Here is a 19,374-nt window from a genome sequence, read left to right on the forward strand (position 1 = left end):
AAAAAGTAGCCTTTTTTTTTCGAATTACTTCTTTTAAAATATAAATTAGTCTTTTTTTTAAATGTCATCTTTTAAAATAAAAAGTAGCCTTTTTTTCAAATGACATCTTTTAAAAAGTCACCTTTTTCTGAAATGTCTGTAAAAGGTCACTTTTTCTGAAATGACGCTTTTTAAAAAGTCGCTTTTCCTAAAATGACGCTTTTAAAAAGTCGCATTTTTCTGAAATGGGGTGTTTATAAAACGTCACATTTTTTTCTGAAATGTCTTTTTAAAAAAAAGTCGTTTTTTTACAAAATGTCTTTTTAAAACAGCTGCCTTTTTCTGAAATGTCTTTTAAAAGTCGTCTTTTTCTGAAATGACATCTTTTAAAATAAAAACTAGCCTTTTTCTCAAATGACATCTTTTTAAAAAGTTACCTTTTTCTAAAATGTCTTTTTAAAAAGGTCCCTTTTTTCTGAAACGTCTTTTTAAAATAGCCGCCTTTTTCTAAAATGTCTTTAAAAAAGTCGCTTTTTCTGAAATGACATCTTTTAAAATAAAAAGTAGCCTTTTTCTCAAATGACATCTTTTTAAAAAAGTCACCTTTTTCCGAATTGTCTTTTTAAAAAAAGGTCGCTTTTTCTGAAATCACGTCTTTTAAAAATGACATCTTTCCAAAAAGTTGCCTTTTCTAAAATGGCGTATTTAAAAAAAAATCGCCTTTTTATGAAATGACATCTTTTTTATAAAATGTAGCCTTTTTTCTCAAATGACATCTTTTTTAAAAGTCAACCTTTTTTCTGAAATGACGTCTCTTTTTAAAAAGGTCGCCTTTTTATGAATTGATGTCTTTTTTTTATCACCTTTTCTAAAATAATGTCTTTTAAAACCACCTCTTTTTTTTTTTTTTTTTCGTCTTTAAAAAGAGTCGCTTTTTCTGAAATGACTTCTTTTATATAATTTATATTTTTTTTTTCTGAATAATAAGTTGCCTTTTCTCAAATGACATCTTTTAAAAAAATCACCTTTACTGAAATGACATCCTTTTAAAAAAGTCGCCTTTTTCTGAAATGATGTCTTTATAAAAAGTAGTCTTTTTCTGAAATGACATCTTTGTAAAAAAGTTCCTTTTCTGATATTATGCAAAATTTGTTTCTTTCTGATATGACTTTCGGACTGACAGGGGTTCGGACTGATGGTGTTTCGGACTGACAGGGGAGACCCCATCACAAGTGCCCCTAAAAGCGCCCAAGGCAATTAGGGCAATGTGGGTACTTTTTGGGTGTTTTTTTCTTATGAAAAAGTGTTACTAGTATACTGATGGGGTGGTAAAAACAGCAAGAAGTAGGTAGAATCAGCATCTGAAAGTGTGGTACATCCCCGTACAAAAATCCCCAAATAAGCCTCGAACCCCCTTTTTTGTTTTTTACAATGTCATTGAAAGAGTTAATATGGGTGGTTTTTAACCCAGGAATTATGAACATTTTTGGTTTTCTTCCTCACAACTTGATGGATTCATCTGTGAGGTCAAATTTGGGCAAAAATACTAATTTTTGGAGAAAATCCCCCCAAATATAAACAGGGGTTTTTTGCCCAAATTTTTATTAAAAAAAGGCATTAATTTTTAAAAACAATTTGCAATCATATAGCCCAATAGCCCATAATTCCAGGGTTATTATATTTACCTGATAAGTCCTGGAAGATTACATATTAAGGCCAAGTAAAATAAATAACATGTATATCGTCTGGAAGCAGTTATTATTTGTTACAAATTTACTATTCATTTCTGTGTAAAATTTCAATTGCAAAGGCTTTGTCCACACATAAAAATGTGGAGCCCCTGATATTTTTGATGGTATTACTACCACTAGCTGGAACAAATTGCCAAAAATGGATGAGGGAGGGGACAATATACATGTTATTTTACTTGGCCTAAAAAAATAATGGCGACTGAGACTCGCTCAATGAAGTGCAGTTATTTCAAATATAATTGAAATTTAAAAATCAACCTTGTATTAGTTTTGAACAAAATTGCAATTTTCACATCTAACCTTAAATCTGCTTTTTAATAGATTTGACCTTCAGTATTTAGGATTGAACCATCATTAGGTGTCATAAATCCTAGAGTGACATAAATGTATAAAAAATGTATGTTCATGTTTGGTGCATAATAAATGATCATGCTTCTTTTCAGTCTTTCTTTTCAGTCTCAAGTTTATTTCATGTAGAACCTTTCAGATTTTAGGGTAGTAATATTTTGTCATATGTACATTTGGCCCCTGAATATGGATGAAGAAAACCCTTCAATATAAAGTCTACACCTACAAGGCTTTATCCATGTTCAAGGGCCAAAAGTAAATATGACTTTTTTCCTGCATGTACTTTGGCCCTTGAACAAGGATGAAGCAAACTCTTCAATATAAAGTCTACACCTACAAGGCTTTATTCATATGTTCAATGGCCAAAAGTACATATGAGGCTTTTCCCGCCCAGTGACGGATTTACCCTTTATTTCTTAATCAGATAATCTGTTATCCTCACAATCCAGAATTAAAAATGTTTCATAGCATTACTGAGGATTTTCAACCACCTTATTAAATTCTGCTAATCTATCCTGTGAGAATATTTGTGCAATAAAGTGATTGCTTTCCTGATTCTCCACCAATTGGAAGTCATGATACTGATTGTGTATGTAGACGGGTATGTAGAACACCAACAGTTTTCTGAATTTTTTTGAGTTTAAAAGTCTATTTTCCACATTTCCCAGCTTCACATTTACTTGCTTGGAAAAAAAGGTAGTATATTTCCACTTTGTGTTCAAGTGTCCAAGGCATTCCAGCCTGGTTGGTAGCTGCAATTGGTCTGAAAGGCATGCATTCCTATCATAGTGAAGGCTAAGAATATGTAGAGTCCGAGCATTTTAACAAGAGTTACAGTGGAAGACGTGATGTCTCCATGATATTGATTTTCAGTGATCCCAATCGACTACTTTCACTGCCACCATGGCACTGTCAACGCTGTTGATCAAGTCATGGTACTTTCTGATGGTCCTTTCTGAAACAACAAAATAACAATATTGATACAAAAGTTATAAACAGAGCTGTTGGACAATTTCATTATTGTTATCCACAGCAGAAGCCTGTCAAGTTATAGTGTAAAATGTTCTTAAAATCCCCGCACTTCCCAGGCTGCACTTTCAATCCTATGTATTATTATTACTGTATTACAGTCCATCTTATTTGTTACATTACACTGCTCACTAATGATATTTCAAGCATACTGTTATCTTCAGTAGACAACAACCCGACTATTTTAAACCTTGTTGTTCAATGATGTTTTGAAATCAACATCATTAAAAATCTTGAGGGTGTGTGACCAGATTGTGGTCCAAGTGTAACACTTTTTGTTTTCTGTCACCCAAACATTCTTATTCCAAATTTGCTCCAGTGATTTGGATTCTAGAATTATCTGTATTCCAGTTGTTCATAGAACAGTACATCTTGTTTGAGGGGTTCCCTAACTATGAAGGAGTTTCAATAGGAAGTTGCCTAATAGCAGAGATGTAGACTTGAGTCGTGTGACTTGGACTCGAGTCTGACTCAAGTCACTATTTTTGGGACTTGTGACTTGACTTGCAACTTTTGCAAAATGACTTGACTTACTTGTGACTTAGACAAAATGACTTGGACTCGGACTTGAAAAAATTGACTTGTTACCAACGCAAGTCTGAGGTTACTTTCCTGTAAATTGAAATTTATGGATAGAATTTATGAATATTAATAGGCCTACAATTACATTAATGAATTATCCGCTGGCGGGCCTCGTGTCCGGCATAACCTGAACTGGAAATAAATAAATACATAAATATATAGTGCCCTCAATCAGCGACACGGGCTTGGCGTGGGAAGTAAAAGTATGTCGGGTTGAAAACTCGGGAGTCCTGTCCCAGCAAACACAAAACTGGTGAATAGACTTGTAGTGACTTGTGACAAGTTGTGACTTACTTGCGACTTGACTTGTGATTTGATGACTTGTGACTTGACTTGACTTGCAACTTTTTCAAAATGACTTGACTTACTTGGGACTTGGACAAAAGGACTTGTGACTTGGACTTGACTTGCAAAATATGACCTGTTGACATCTCTGCCTAATAGCACACAGTAAGGGTGGATCAACATAATTCTACCCTGTAAATTTCGTGACCATAGCGAACTGTCCATAAGGTTATCCGTCCCTTGGGAGAGGGAACTGTCTTGAGATTTTATGCTCTGGACCCATTTTTAACTCCACCCAATTCCAAACTAACTGTATAAAAATGCTGTGCTCATGATACCATAAGGTCTTTTCCTTCGGCCGATCTAAAAGGGCAGGCAAATTTATGCCCTGTTTCTGGGGTTATAACCACTCAACTACCATGTTTTTGTTCATACTGCCTCAACTATCTATTTCAGTCCTAAAATTTCACTGGGGACTGGGGTTATGAGAAAATATGAGATTTCACCTGATAACAAAATCTGCATATTGATGGGATACCAATTAAAGCCATATTATAACATTTGCTGAGAAGAATGCCCTAAAAAAAATGTTAAATTCAGGTTTTTACATGATTGTAATGTACTTTAGTAAACAAAGATTCTCTGCAAAAATCAAGACTTTAGGTGCTGTAGTTTTGTCAAAATCCGAGATTTTGAATAAACCGCCGGAATCAGCGTTTTATTATTACGATAGAAATATTAGTCGAACGTGTATGCGATGTCAACACAGTACTACGTAAATGGCGTGCGGGACACACACACACACGCCAGAGGGTCGTACCATATTACAACCGCCGGCGTGACATGCATTGGCGCTAGTTGTAAATTCCGATTTTCTTTGCTTTACCTCACTTGTTCGGCTCAAAATTAAAAGGGACATATCTGACAGTAAATGCTAATATTTTATTGAAAGTTAATACTAATCTATTTTTAAAGAAATGTTATAATATGGCTTTAAGTGGGAGGATGAGGCCCCGGGATGAGGCTGGCAATCTAGTCACCCACCTTTATTAGTCCATGACAGAAAAGATGGTGGATAATTTGCTACCAAAGAAGGGTACCATACCAATTCTAGCAATGCATTTTGAGAAAATACATGCATGTAGATGTACAGGGCGTCCCAGAACAATTAAATTACGGTACCGGGCAAATGAATTTGGTCAGCAAGACAGTTTGGAATCCACAAGTTTACTATCTTACCCACTTACTGCTTAACTGTGGTGTTTTGTAGGAGATTTAATATCTTTAAATTGCTCTGTTGTCCTTCAGGCACAATTGATGAACTTGGCTGGATTTCATTAAGATGGGACATGTGTAAACAAATATATGCAAAACAAATCAGGTTTGAAAAAGAAATTCATTTAAAACCATACATTACAGTAATTTAGCGATTCACACTTACATTAATTTTGTTCTGTTATTAGTCTGGTCAAAATAGCAATTTCATTGCGTAAATTTCTGTCAGTTGTGACTTCTGACACCTTCCACCAGGGTGCCTTTATGTATTGCAGCATTACATCAATTTACATGTATTTAATGATGGATCAATGCAGAAAACATGTCCTCAATTGATACATGTACAAGTCTTCTGTGATCTGAAGTGATCTGCACCTGAATAATAAAACAAAAACCAGACCCTTATTAGTTAATACCCCAGAAAATAAAAGACAAGAGATGTACATGTATAAATTTAAGCCGCCTGAAATTAATCATTTAAAAATAGCAAATGAACATGATGAGGAAAATATGCATGCACACCCACACAAGTGACACAAAATTCAGTATTGCCTGAGGATACAGTTTTGTCATAAATCACTGGCCCAGATGCAAAGAAACATTTGTTTGTTTGTTTGTTTACCCAGGTTGGTCCGTGAGGGACACATGCTCCGGGCACATGCTAATCCATGGAAAACCATGGACCATTCCAAGCTCATACAAATGCACAAGCCTGGATAGCCAGTGTAGGCTAATAAATATGCATGATGGCCTAGATAGCTTTGATAAACAAAGCAAGAAATGGAAGAAAATAGCTAGGAAAAAGAGAAAAGAGAGAAGGTCACTCCCAAACATAATCAATTGTACATTTTTACTCTCAGCCCTTACTTCGTGAGAAAGGAAACTGTTGGAGTCCATGCCTCCTCCATCCATAGAACCCATAATCAACATGTTCAATCAATTCGCCTATTGCACGGTTCCGCCATATGCGAGGGAGAACCTTGAACTGGCAATAGACATGAAAGGAAGTATTACGTAACTTTACGCAATGTTATATGACTGGTTCAATTCCCATTCATGCATGCTGCCAGATCGAGGCTCTCCTTGCATGAATGGCAGAACTGTGCAATGGGCGAATAAGAACAAACTATGGATAGTGTTTGAGAAATACATACTGCATGGCTTAGTTTAATCATCTGGTCATGGTGTGTACTGCTCTCAGATCTTTCCCTGGGAAGTAAGGTTTTTTCAAAATTGGGTCTTTAAATTTTCACACATTCTAAGTTCTCTCTAAATACTTTTTAACATAAAATTGTTAAGTTTTTTACAAAATTATGAAAGTTTTTGGTAGCCTTTTATCATGTATTTAATAGGGGCAGTGGAATCTTACAGCCTGTGGCTCCTTTATAGGGGAGTGTTCAGAAATACTTTTGTGGGGGGCTGGAAAATATTCTTTTTCATGTCGAAAATTTTTAACCCCCTCTTCGAGAACCCGAAACTTTTTGACCCCCCCTCTTAATGGACCTAAAACTTTTTGACCCCCCCTCATATAGGTTCAAAACTATTTTAACCTCCCCCCCCATAATGTACCATTCTACATCAAATAGCAGAGGAAACATATTAATGATGCTAAAATTTGTATTCATGTGCAATGAAATAGTACTCATTTCATTGGTATAGAATATGTGGAATTGAGGAAATGTTTCAAATTAAAGTAGCATAAGTATGTTTATGCAACCCACTGAACCCAGTATTAATAAACTATACATTTATGATTGGAATCAGTGGGGACGGAAACATTATAAATTAGGTGGGGGTCGGGGACGAGTATATTTTGTTCTGGTTTTACTGGGAATTTTTGTTGCGGCGAAGCGCACAATTTTAGCCCAAAATACAGGGGCGTAGCACAGTGGCACAGACGAAAAAAGAAATTGCAGTTGCAAATACATACCGGTTTTGTTTTTAGAGAGACTGGGCCATATACATCTCAGCTCCCACCCAGTAAATTGGTACTCATCCCTGAGGGCTAGGGTGTCTGTGTGCTCACTACTCACTGCACATTTGTCTGGGACATTTGTCCAATTTTGAGATGTTTATAATTTATAAATATTAATTAATATCACACAGCCAAATATTTCTGAAAAGGTAACTTTCAGTTATTATTATTATGATGATGATGATGATGATATTTTTCTATAATATTTGAATACATTGCCCTTCATTTACAGTATGTATGCTGCACACAACCTATAGGGACACTGCAAGTTAACTGTGAGTTGACAATACATGCAGTGTACAGTGGCGTACCGTGGCCGCCCCTTCCCCGGGGGGCTGAAGAAAATCCAAATTTGCCGCCCCTTCCTCAACAGCCCGAAAAGGTTGCCCCAATTTTTTACGGTCGCTTGAAAAAGTGAAGAGCAAAAAAAAAAAAAAAAAAAAAATTTCAAGGCGAACCGCCCCCCAAAATCAACACATTTTGATATATAGTACAATTTTTTAACACTTTACGCCCTTCTTTCTTTAAAAATTCTTTATGCCGCCTTCTTCTTCCGCCGCCTCTTTTTTGCCGCCTTCTTCTTCCCGCCGCCTTTTCGATTTTGCCGCCCCTGCTTTGACCCCTGGGGCTGGCGCCCAAAGCCCCCCCAAAATACGCAAGCATGGTGTATAGCTGTGTGTCACACCCGTCGACGCACTCCGCACACACGCAAAAATACCCCCACCTGACTGCTTTCTGATACAGGTGGTCTGATACATGTAGTTTTTACCTTCAGGAGTTACCTGTTCATGTGTATGTGTCTTTGAAGTGAAATATGTATGGTTGGTTGATGGGGTGGGGTGGGGTTTGGTAGGGTGGGTTTGTATCTAGGAGAGCAATATGTGGTGTGGTGTAGTGATCTTTGACCAATGACCTTCTTTTTGTACAATTTTATCTTCAAAATTCCATATAATTTAAAAGCAGAAACTGTCAAATTTTTTAATTAGAAACAAAATATTAAATTTTGCTCCATTTTTTGAAATTATGTTCCACCCGGTGATGCATTTTTTTCAAAATGTTATACCAAATGACCCCCTTCTTTCAAAATTTTATACCCAATTTTTTACACCAAATGACCCATCTTTATACAAATAGGCTCCTACTAAGCAATGTCAGTAATGACCCCCCTCCCCCAAAAATGGCATGGACTCTGACCGAATCCGGACTTGAGCTGGACTTGGGGCTTATTTTGTTTGACTCGGACTTGTCACCACTGGACTTGGACTCCAATCCGGACTCGGGCACAAAAGGATTCGGACTTGGATACAAGTGGACTTGACTTAGGGGGGTGTGATAATTCCAAATTTTTATGAATTGATGCTGAAAATATGGTATCGACTATACTAAACAAGAATATGATCATTAAAAATAAATTTAAGTAGATTAACCCCCCTGTACATGCCCCCTGAAGATTTGGTAACAAGGTTGCCGAATTCGGCAGCCTTGCACATGCTTAATGTATAGATTATCATAGAAACTGAAAGAAATTGTGATTCTTGAGCCAGTTTAATAATTATTTTGTATTGTAAATGCTGAGTTTGATACAATATGTTGACAATATTATAAACAGCTTATCAGCTGGAGGATAAATATCACTTTTTATTTGTCTAGAAGAGAGTGCAATGCTTCATTTAAGTCCGTTAATCCAGCCGCAGTCTGCCTTAGACATCACATTCCTCAAATAGAGGTTCAGGTTTTCGGCATTATATTTCACACAGTTTTCTATGATCTTTTAATTTGCAAACATCACTTGATTTAAGAAGTGAAAGACTTGTGTCCCTTGCATATCTTCAAGATACAGCTGCAAGGTTTTGGATCGGTGGCTTGTCAAGCTTCTCTGGATCCATGGAAGATAGGCCTATGGCATGCTCAGCTGTAAGATCACATTCCCCAAAGGTAAAACTGTCTCCCTTCTGTTTCTGGAACCCAGAACAAGACATGATCGATCATCTTTATCTTTGTGGCTTCATATATGAGAATGATTCTGCTACTTTAAATGAGTAGGCCTGTCACAAATGTCATTATCATACATGTACTTGATTTGCTGGAATCTGTCCATTGACACAAAGGAGAATGCTAGAATGTTGATGTTAAGAAGGTTCTTGGGACCATTGCGCAATTAGTCATCATAAAGTTGATAAAAGGCTAGTATCAGTTTTGAGTAGGTTGTAACTGTTGAAGTTTAGTTAGTGAATATGGCTCTATAATTATGATGTAAACTAATCAGAGCTCCTGTATAGTAAGACTATATGGTTTTCAGGGAGTCCAGATCCAAGAAGCACTGACAATGCATGCAAGTATGTGTTCATATTCATGTAGTGCTATATAGGCCTACTTTTGAAGATCTTCTAGATAGCTAGAGTTATATCCTGTATGTTAAGTCATTAAAGCGTTTGTCCTTCATGCTTACTGGGAAATGTGGATGTCAATCACTGGACTTTCCTTGTTCCATGATTTATAAACTTTGGACAAGGGACATTTTCCTTTACATTTTCTTAACCTATTTATTTTGTATTATTTTTGAACTTTGCATGTAAATCTTTAGAATTTGCTAGCTACTCTATGAAGTAAATAAGAGTAAAAGACCATTCCTGATGGAAGTCAATTCCACTTTTGTGCATACGGACCTTAGGGCCTACACCTTACAGAAAAGATGGTCAGACATAAACCCAGAATCCAGCCTTTCATCAATAAGACTTTCTACACCTTCACTATGAGCTGTTTATCTTTTCATTTTAAAGTGTTTTAGTTTCTACTCCACTTCTGGCTTCTGCTTCTAAGATCACGAAGATAGGCCTACTCACTTTTTACACCACACTAGATAAATGTCCAAAATTGCTCAAATGTCATCATATGGAACTAATTTCACACTAGCTAATCAAGAAGGCCACATACACAACCCATAGTTTTAGCGAAAAGCACTTTAATCAAGTGTTTACAGCCATTTCAACTTTCATTAATGTCGTCTGCTACACAAGCCTGTCGAATTCGGAAACCTTGTTTCAAAATTTTCAAGGGGCATGTACAGGGGGGTTAGAAATAATTTTTGAATAAAATTCTTTCATATTCTTGATTTCCAATGTTGATACCATATTTTGAACTGCAATTCATATTAAAAAGTTGAAATTTGCAAAATAACACACCCCCCTACTTGACTCAGCTTGGACTCAGATGAGCTGGACTCGGGTACAAGTCTGGAGGCCAGGCAATTTTTTGCACTTTTGTTGTGGTTCAATACTGGAACATTTATGCACACGCACCAAGAGCTGCCAAGTTTTTACCCCTCCTACGTACACTCAAAAATTTTTAACCCCACCTGTTCATATACACCCAAAACTTTTTAACCCCCCTATTCAGAACTCCTAAAATTTTATGACCCCCTATACTCTGATCAGCTCTTAATAGGCGGGGACTCATAACATCGTGGATTGATAATTTGATATAGAACGGCGTACACAGCTGGACGCAGCAGTTACACGAACTGCGCTTTGCGTTAAGACGCGTGCTTTTGTGAATTTACGCGTGCGTAAGTTGGAACTTTATTGACTCACGCAGTAACAAAAACCGAATAATTCCCGCCTATTAAGTGCTGATCATAGTATACATATTTTCCAGCCCCCCACCAGAGTATTTCTGAACACTCCCTAGGTTAAAATTTACTTTTTGACATGATTATAGTGCAGTGGCGTAGCTTTTGGGTACTTTTTGCCCAATTTCACTTGCATTTTTAGTTTTTTTAGGAAAGTGCAGTCTCATGCCTGTGATAGGGATGCTCATAAAATTTTGAAGTTTAATATTTTTAGCTGAAAGTTCTTTCATTTGAAAGAGAATCAAATTACCAAAACAATAAGGGCTCAATGATGTTTCTAGTGCATATATACTAATTTGAAGTTACAGACAAAAAATACTGTCATCAAATTGCCCAAAATTTTGTGTGTGAAATTGTGACAGTAGGCACATGTACAATGTACACTACTGTATGTGACCCCAGATGACCTCCTATTCTTTACTGTAAGAAAGCTGTTTTGGATGATCTTGATTTACACACATATTGCTTTTGCGCTTTAACGAGTGTCGAGTTGGTGGATCATATATGGTCATTTTCACAGTAAAGGGTGTAACTTTTGATTTTTAGGGTCAAAATTTCAAACCACTTAAATATGTTTCTGTTTACTGAAATCATGCATAGAAGCAACTTAAATTCCAGTAAAATAATGTTTCAAGGCTTAAACCTTTTGATTTCTGATAAAAAATTTGACATTTCCATAATGTTTTGGTTAAAATCTAAGTAAAAATGTATTTTACATAAGCTCAGAAAATTATGACATGAAAACTGGAATACATGTGAAATCCCATTCCAAAGTAAGTCAACAGATATAAGTTAAATTTTATACCATGTTTTGCTATGTTTGTAATTGCAGTTTTGAAAATTTTTTAACATCAAGGGTCATTTGCAATGGATATTTCCCAACCTTAAACATATTTTTTAAGTTTTAATTGGGTTCCTAAAATAAGTTGAATGTCTAACTTCATGTACAAATACTACTTGATGAAAGGAACCTCCCAGCCAAGTTACACAGAAATTGGAGTTATTTTTTAGAATTGGCAATTCAAGCGATTTGTGTTTCGGAGGCTTCAGTTAACAACACAGGTGATCATAAAAGTAAAATATTTGGCTAACTACTACAAGTTGACATGAAAAAATAGGTAAAAAATATCACAATTACCAATTTTCATGCTTTGCTTCTAAGTATTGAATATCAGTTGTGACAAAAATTAAATTATCACAGCAAGTCATTTTTTTTGTTTCGGAGGCTTCATGTTAACAATGGTTAAACATTGCAGAAGTAGTTTTTTTGAAAACAACACTGTTGGGATCACCTTAAGCTGTTATTTTATTGTGTGTATTGAATCAATGATTCTATGCAGCAGATATTGTAGATTTATCACATGGTAATTTTTTCACCCATTTGTTAAGTATGGTGTTAACTTGCATGTGAAGCCTCCGAAATGAGCTTTCTTGGGTATCAGCATATTTTTCAAACATGAAAACCATAATATCAAAATTGTTTTTAATTTATGACATTCTGCACATATCATGTAACAATTACAATGCAAATATCAATATGGAACACACCAATTTAGATATGCATAGATGATAATTAACCTTATTGTTGTTTCAGAGGCTTCATTTGTTTCGGAGGCTTCAATTGTTAACGGAAAGTTTGTATTGGTTCCCATTTTCAAACGGTGATATATATCTACACGATTTAAAAACAAGTGACTTGAGGAACTACTTTGCTACATTTTGATAAATAGATTGGATGCGCTCTTTTATTTATATTTGCCCAAGCTTGCTGAACAGTTTGTTTCGGAGGCTTCAAAAAAGTTAACGGAAAATCGGCTCTTTGAAGTAAAGATTTTATAAAATTTTTAAAAGCTTGCAAATCGACTAATTTTTGTTACCCGTTTCAAGTTAAGATATCAACTGTTATGAATCAAGAAGAAGTGAAGAAATAACCAAGAATAAAGCTATACCCACAAAGTTTGTTAACAATTGTTAACGGAAAATGAAGCCTCCGAAACGACAAATATCAAGTCCGGTTCTCAAAAATACAGGGCTGTTCACAATTAAATCTAATGTGGCAGTGTTTACTGAACATATGACCGTACTTTCAGGATAAGAAACATTATCCATGAACTAACTGAAGAAAACACAGGGTTTTACAAAAATGTTACTTTTTTTATAGTTTTTCAAAATGGCAATATTAGGTAGGCCTACATTTAAGCCTGCTAAAACTGAACGCAGTACCGTACTTAACTCCCGAAGATGATTATGCTACCCAAGGTAGCTGCTAACTATATGACTTATGTGGCCAAAAATCATGGAATTCTGTGGCTTTATTAGAATACTACGGATCAAAATGTTAAAAATCCAAAGTTACACCCTTTACCGTGAAAATGACCATATTGCAGATGTGATAGTTTATGAATCCAGTATTATGCCAGTACCAAAGTAAGTCAAAGTCATTTAGGTTTTGGTTGTCAAAATTAATTTTTAGTGATTTTTTCCATTGAGCCCCACAGTTAAGCCATTTTTTTTTTTTTTTGCACATTCCACTTCCCTATGGACGAATAGCGCCACCTATAGTGTGTGATGTGAGCCTGCCTACCTGTGATAAGCTTCACTCATTGTTAAGTGCCTGTGTGCTAATCCGGGTTTGTGGTGCGCAGGGGAAAGGATACAAATTGGCACCCCAAACCTGTGAATGTACTGACAGAAATATTTTTTGCCCAGCTATTGTTGCTGACCCCCAACTTTTTGTAGCCTGAAGTGCTCGAATCAAATGGCCCAAGGCTTGTAAGGTCGTATAAAATTAATGTTTTGAGTCTCTATCAAAATGTTACGAGTCAAATGAGCTGAACAAAGATAGTAGAATGGTAGGCCTACACTACATGTAGTTCTTTGGCACTTTTTTGCCAGTATAGCATTTTAAATAGCGGCCCAGACTCAGTGTTTACTCAGAGGCCATATGTCTCAATTTTGGCCCAGTGAAAATTATTTTTGTCTCACAAAAATTTGTAATGCTGTATTACAATTAGTGAATTTGGGGAATTACTGGGCCAAAATTGGGCCAATTTGGGAAGAAAATGTTTCATTTGGCGCACCCAATTTCCAGAGAGAGTAAACACTGGGCCCAGTCATGGTTTGTGCAAAGAAAATTCCCGGGGACAAAATTTCTCCCATCTACCTATGATGACCAGTGGCGTGGCCAGCACATTGAAAGTGGGGGGGAGGTTGTTAAGTTCTCCTAATGGAGTCTGATTAGCAGCAAATTTCAATGTTTTTAACATTTTTCCCCGATGACCAACAAAAGTGGGGGGCATGGCCCCCAACCCCCTTCTTTGCGCACGCCACTGTCACTGATGATCACTATTTAAAGTAATATTCAGATTTCCTTTTACAAATTAACCATCGCACATACGTGCGCGGCGACGTCAAGCGTGTGCATTGGACCATGTGCAAAATAAGATAACAGCTAGCAGTACGCTTAATTTGTAAAACGAAATCTGAATAATACTTTTGGCCTACCTGACAATGATTAAGGCAAGCTTAAAGGGGCATTTCGTGATCCACAGCTTCATCCCCCACTTTTCTCAAAAAAGTTGAGATTTTTATATCACTGGAAACCTCTGGCTACATAATGTTTATGTACAAAATATTTCTTGCAGATTAATTCGCTTTTGCAAAGATATCGTGAAATTTGAATTTCGCTTCTGGTGCACCAGAACGAAATTACAACGCATTGTCTATCTATGGAGCAGTGTAATACACATAATCATGCATAACTCGCAAACACAAAATCGGAATCAACTGAATTTTTGGGAATAGGCTTTTTTCGTGGATATGTACTGAAAAATGTCATAAAAAGAGGATGCTAGGGTCACGAAATCCTCTTTTAATGATCATGAATCATGATATTTATACGGTGACATACCTAAAGCCAAGAATTTTCTGCTTTACAAATGCTAAATTCCGCTTTTCTCCGCGTTGTAATTTTAGCACATTTCTGACATAATAAAATAATCACCTTTAAATTGCGGGTTGGGTCTTTAAATGGCGTTGTACGGTAAATCTATGACGGATTTTACTTAGAGAATAACGATAGAATTTTTATTTTGCCTATCCTCTACCAGTGATAGATTTACAGGCAGGTCCAATATTTTGAGTAGTGGATGCCGCGCAGCCGGTATCCACTACGATAAAAATATTGGACCTGCCTGTCGCTCTATCATAGGTAGAGGATAGGCAAAATAAAAATTCCTATCGCTTATTCTCATTCTTAGTCAGCTAAATATTATTTTAATAACTGTAAAATATTTTTTAAAGGAAAAATTAAGTTACCGTCATAAAAACTCCCCCTTTTCAAAAATGAACGAAACTTGTTTACAACTTCACATCTTTTGTTGCGCGTTCTGCTAGCGCGTGCGAAGTATTCCTCACTGCGCTCACGCATACAACGCGATACATACGCCAAGCACCTCTATGAGCGTGTTACGCGTTATCAACACTCATGATGACGTGGGGTCGTCTACCGTCTGATAGACGACACCCAAAATCATGCGATTGTCCAATCAGATTATGTGTCTACTAATAGACCACTCCCACTGACTAAGAATTCATTTTGATGAATTTTGAAGACCCATTTCATTTAGTATTTTATTTATTTCTTTTCAATTGTATTTTTTCTTTTTTTCTATGTAATTTTTTGCTTATTTTTTAATTTTTTTTCTCAGAAATGCGTTTTCCGCTTTACCTCCGAATTCCGCGATTTTTGCGGAATTTCCGCAACGCGGAAAATTCTTGGCTTTAGACATACCCAACTGGTCAGAGAAATTGAAACAAAAATAAAACAATCAAAAGCGCTAGGCTTAGCCATGCTATACTATGTCCAGTGACTATGCATGCCATGCATACATAGATACAATGATAGTATTGATACATGCATACAATGACATGCATACAGGCTGAGTCAAAAAGAAGTAAACTCATGTTTGAGGGGCCGTAACTAGAGATCTGTAAAGAATCTGCTATAAATGAAAATATCATTGAAAAGAGCAAACTCTACTCGTCTAAATAAAAAAAATAATTGTTGCAATTGCTCACAGCAAACTAAAGTTATACTTATTTGAATACAACCACCCATTTTTGTAGCTGCACACGGCTGATTGATTTTCATCCATTTCAATTTCGACGAATTAGCAAAGTGCTAACAGGATTTATTGTTGAAATGACAACTTTTGCTTTTAATTAATATTCAACAAACATGATGTAACTCCATGATGGTACTGTAAATGGTAGGGATACCAATTCAAGTCTTTACGGACGATCCGGCAGAAGCTTGATTGGGGAATGTTGGGTAAAGGATTGCGTCTTGAGCTGATCTTTGGGTCTTGCTGTAACGCAAGTCTAACTCCAGCAATGTTCACTTGTGATCTAGCAGTTCGTGGTCTGACTGAAGCTTCCGGCTGTCTGTTTCGTAGTGTCCCATGCACATTGAGCTTGTTCACATTCTTACATTCTTATATAATGTTCCCTTACATGGAATCCGATTAGCTGTGGGAAATTGGAGACGAAAAGACACTGAACTTCAGTGGGACTCTTAGTTTCATGATAGTTCGTCGACAGAAACGCCCGCTCCCATGCGGTAAATTGTGGTGCCATGTTGTCATTTGGCCCGTTTTCATTATAATGTAGTACAATGAGGTAAAATTCATATTGACAAAAACCTTTAACATGAGGGAATTATTGATCGAAACCACACCTGCCACGCAACTTTATTTGCATTTGAATATCGCGCCTTACCAATCAATATGATAGGTATAGGGAAGTGAAACAGTGTGCAGCTACGAAAATGGGTGGTTGTATTCAAATGAGTATAACCTGAGTTTGCCGTGAGCAATTGCAACAATTTCTTTTTTTATTTACACGTATGGAGTTTGCTCTGTCCAATGATATTTTCATTTTTCTCAGATTCATTACAGATCTCTAGTTACAGCCCCTCAAACATGAGTTTACTTCTTTTTGACTCAGCCTGTACTGAGGCTTTATCATACTCATTTCATGTCATGATTTACTTACCGTATAAAACACCACGGTGTTGACTTGAACTTCACTCAGTAGTTAAAGCTGTGCCAAACTCACAAACCAGTTCACACGTCTATAATACTGCTTCTTCAAACTGCTAATGTTAGCTTTTTGGGTAAATTCAAATAAAATTGTACTGGTTCCGAGAATAAATCCAATAAACATGATAACCAACCAAACCCACTCACGGAGTCCCATGAAAATAATTTTAATTTCGGGCAACTTTAGGGACAGCCCGTGGTACTACTAGAACTGGGCCAGTACTTGTGGCTTGAACTGGGCAATTGCGAGCACGCTAGAATTGGCCCAATAAAAGTGTTACTTTTGCCGGCCTAGTATTGGGGCTTTTTTTATAGCTCAATCCGTGCCGCTAGATCTTGCCCAACACTGGCCCAGTACTGGGCTTGAAAAGTGGAAAACCGCTGTGTACATGTCTGGCAGACTTAAGGGGGTACTACACCCCTGCCCAATTTTGTGCCTATTTTTGCATTTTTCTCAAAAAATTATAGTGCATTTGTGACAAGTAAGATGTATATTATAGGGGCAAGGACTACAGCTACTGCACTGAAAATTTTATTTCAACACAGACAACAGTTGTGGAGTTACAGTCAAAAATGAGGGAAAACCAATATTTGATCAATAAATCAATAACTACCGGGGTACTTGCCTTGAAGTTGCTGAATTTTCAATGCAGTAGTTGTAGTCCTTGCCCCTATAATATCATAGATACTAAAAATAATAATATACATATCTTACTTGTCACCAATGCGCTATAATTTTTGAGAAAAATGCAAAAATAGGCACAAAATGGCCAGGGGTGTAGTACCCCCTTAAAATACTTTTGATTGATAAAGGTTCTTTTTCGGAACCAATTAAAATGATACTACTCACTCAGAGAAATATTTCAATTCCTATCAGGAATCTTGTTCACTCTGGTACTGGTGTTTCTAGATGTTTTTAGCATTGGTAACACTTCTGTCTGGTTTTGATGACGTCACCAAACTTTCTTGTTGCCGAGTATTTATGACCTGGTCATAAATTTTGTCCAGTCGGTACATGTAGGTCCCCTTGTCTTGAGTCTTGAGATAAATACTCCATAATTAAGCTGAGCTGAAGCTGTCGCTTGTCCTTGGAGAATGTGCTGTGCAGAAGTGCCTCTGGTGCTCAAAAATTACATTGGTGCAAGTAAAAAAAACCCATGGCGGCCTACAGCTTCTGGTGGGTGGAGGTGGGTTGCATCTCCCTCAGCACTGAAACTGCTCTGATAGAAGATGCTTGAACCACTGTGGTTGGTAGACGGTTCCAGATGGGTATTGGTTCGAACAAAAAACGAATACTTGTACAAAAATGTAGGTGTTCAGTAAGATTGTATGTTATGATAGCTCAAGATGTTGTTTGCTCTTCCTAGTCGGGTGGCTGGTATGACACGAGATGGGAATGGTATGTTCACCAGGCTAAAATGGATCTTGTAAAACATCGAGTACTGGTTGAGCAGCCTCCGTGTGGGGGGGGATTCCCACTCCAGGATTTTAGCATCAGTGACGCTGGCTGTTCTTTCATAGTTGTTACTGACGAATCTCACCGCTTGCCTCTGGATAGCTTCAATCCTGTTCACCTGATCTTGTTGGTAGGGGTTCCAAGCAGCTGTATGAAGAGTATTTGAGCTTTGGTCAAACTAAGGCTTGGTAGGCCGTGATTTTACATCAGGCGGGCAGGAGGAAATATTTCTTCTAAGGATGGCTAGAGTACTCCGAGCACTGGAGGTGATGTTTTGTATATAAATGGTCGCATGTCATGAATCGGTCATCTTTTAGTGTAACATAATGTAAAATGAGGAAAATATCACCAATTGTGATTCACTTCAACACAACTTTTAATAAATACATTTTAGACCATTATAAGTATATATTTCTGGAAAGCTTATATTACAAGGATGCCAAATCAACAAAATATAACATCATAATACAGGGTGGGTAAGAAATATACAGGGTGGAACATCAACAAAATTAGTATCTTTCTTGTCACAGTGAACCCCATATTTTTCTTTTCTGAAAGCTATGTAGCTCAAAATAAATATGGATTCAGAAAGACATTTCATGGGCCCATCAAACAAATTAGGAAGAAAGAGTTTGGTATCCCTTGTGTTAAACATACAGGGTGGTCAAAAATTGTAAAATAATTTTACAATTTTTATAACATTTATCAATCAAAACTTTTTTCCTCCATTTCTGGCACTAAAACTAATAGCATAATTGAATTCCTCATCAAATTTCCTTTAAAATATGTGTACTTTTGAATAAGCAGGATGATTCGGGCCAAAGATAGGCCATTTAGAAATGTCAGAGCATTACGTGTACACTTTGTACAGTAACATATAGGAAAAACTGTCTTAATTAGCATTAATTAGGCAATTAATTAGTTACATCTTTTGTTAAAGTTGATCTACTATGAGGTAGATCTAC

General features: G+C 36.6%; 1 protein-coding gene and 1 long non-coding RNA gene across 2 annotated transcripts in view; one reads left to right on the forward strand and one right to left on the reverse strand.

Annotated features, from left to right (window-relative positions):
• The window catches only part of LOC140135430 (differentially expressed in FDCP 8-like), a 52,544-nt gene that overhangs the window by 10,745 nt on the left and 22,425 nt on the right, over positions 1–19,374 (forward strand). The gene's annotated exons all lie outside the window — the stretch shown is intronic.
• LOC140136478 (uncharacterized) lies at positions 1,960–7,341 on the reverse strand. Its single transcript, XR_011856659.1, has 3 exons — positions 7,180–7,341; positions 5,416–5,624; positions 1,960–3,033 (listed from the first exon to the last, which is right to left on the reverse strand). It is a non-coding gene; the product is annotated as an uncharacterized lncRNA (long non-coding RNA).

This window comes from Amphiura filiformis, chromosome 16 (assembly GCF_039555335.1).
Source record: "Amphiura filiformis chromosome 16, Afil_fr2py, whole genome shotgun sequence".
Lineage (NCBI taxonomy): Eukaryota > Metazoa > Echinodermata > Ophiuroidea > Amphilepidida > Amphiuridae > Amphiura > Amphiura filiformis.